Below are 2,109 nucleotides of genomic sequence, written 5' to 3'. Positions count from 1 at the left end.
GTATTATAATATTGACAGAGACCAAAAAAATAAAATGAAACATTAAAATCGATATATATCTCGCTACATACAAATAACGTAACAAAATTTTAAATTTTTATCTTAAACAAACAAGATTTGAATCAAACATTAATTTACGTTAAAAAGAAGTGTATATATACTACAATAAACTTAAATAGCGGTGTTTACAGTTTGATTTGGACAGTGTAACCCCTTAAATCATAAACTAAACTGCAATGATAGTTTTTGGAATTTTCGAATCAAATGGTTTAGCAACAAGTGATGACATCAGTTAAAACTGAACTTAAAAATGCCGTCTCGTCAAACCGGTTAAGGTCTCTTATGGGCATACTACACAAACATGTCGTCGTGAAATTTCTATCACTATAACATTAATAAAAAATAGCATATCAAATTAAAAAGGGAACGCCAATCTTTAAAATAAAATAAAAGGCAATAAGCAAATTGGAAAAAAAAAGTTAAACAAGTCGACCAATAATAATTGGAATTTTGAACTAACATTGAGCAAGTCGGAGGACGATTTGGAATTTCTAATTTATTTTTGACAGGTTTCGTAATTTTTCCAATTTAGTGAACACGACCAATTGATAAATGAAAACTACAACATAAAATCTTGGACGAACTTCTTTAATTGGGTTATGAAAGTTGAGCTACTACATGAAAACTAAACACGAATAATACTTGCGTACTTTTGTCGGTCGGTTCGATCCAAACTGCTAATAAAATGTTCAAACCGTAGATTAAACTAGACCGAGCAGTTTGCCTATTTTTCAGATCAGACCGGATAGCTAGACCGTTCAAACAACTAAAATGGTCCAACTAGACTTGGTTCGACTAGTTTGAACGGTAAGTGATGTTGAACAAGCCATGGTTTGTTGTTCGGTTTTAGAGGATACGTTCATTCTTATATATGCCTTTGAAGAACAACCATATGAGATACACCAAATTTAGAAAATAAAACCATTTTAAACGGTTATTTTTATTATTAAATATATTTAAATAAATTAAAATATAAAAATCATATAAAAATAATATTTGAAGAACAATAAAGTAAAAGTTTAAAAAACATAAAATACAATAACTAAAATTTAAAAAATGAATAAAATGTAAAGAGAGAGACATATTTGCTATTTTAAAAAAGAATTAAGTTTTACTTTATGGTTATATTACTAAATTATATGTTTGTTTCATGGGGTGGAGGTGAAACAGACATATTCCACTTTATTCCACTATGTTCATGTTTGTTCCACATAAAAGTTCTCACATACCTGAAATAATAATCCATGTGCTATTTTATGAAGTATCGTTATTAAGATTTATCCCTATGTCCAAAGTTTAAATATAATAAACTAATAAAAAATGACATAAATATCTAAAATATTCAAATTAATTCCCTTTAGTGTCCACCTTTTATGAGTTCGGATTTGTTCCATAGTTTGTTCTTGAATAAAGTTTTCTTTTCCCGTTTTAAGAATAAAAATGCATGTTAAAAGACAGATTATCTCGTCTAATATTATCAAAAGTTAAAAAAAAACGCACTTTTTTAAAACAAAAATGGTAATTAATTACTCTCATTAATAATTCGTAAAGAGTTTCACAAGTGAATTTAATTAAATGCATTACTAAACACCTTTAAAATGCTTATATAAAACGAGCCTAGGTAAATTTTAAAGTAGCCTTGAGTTATCTAAGATATCTGGTTTCTTGTTTCCAACCTCAATTATGAAGATGACCATGGTAAATGTTTTCTTACTTTTGGTACTTGTAGTACACAAGGACGTGCATTTGATCGAGGCCTCGAGAGTGCAAATTAGGCACCCTCAAGTTGTTCCTAAAGCTTCCTTCAAAGACGAGGGGCACGACGTAGAGTCGAATTTACTTAACTTTATACAAAAGAACTCAGGACCGGCCCCAGGTGAGGGACACGACATAGGGCCAGATTTACTTACCTCTATACAGAAAAAGGAAGAACCATCCCCAGGTGCAGTACACATCGTAGGGCCATATTTACTTACCTCTATACAGAAGAGGGAAGGACCATCCCCAGGTGCGGGACACATCGTAGGGCCAGATTTACTTACCTCTATA

The sequence above is a fragment of the Cynara cardunculus genome, assembly GCF_001531365.2.
Source record: "Cynara cardunculus var. scolymus isolate 2C chromosome LG 1, CcrdV1, whole genome shotgun sequence".
NCBI lineage: Eukaryota > Viridiplantae > Streptophyta > Magnoliopsida > Asterales > Asteraceae > Cynara > Cynara cardunculus.
This window is presented reverse-complemented; position numbering follows the sequence as displayed.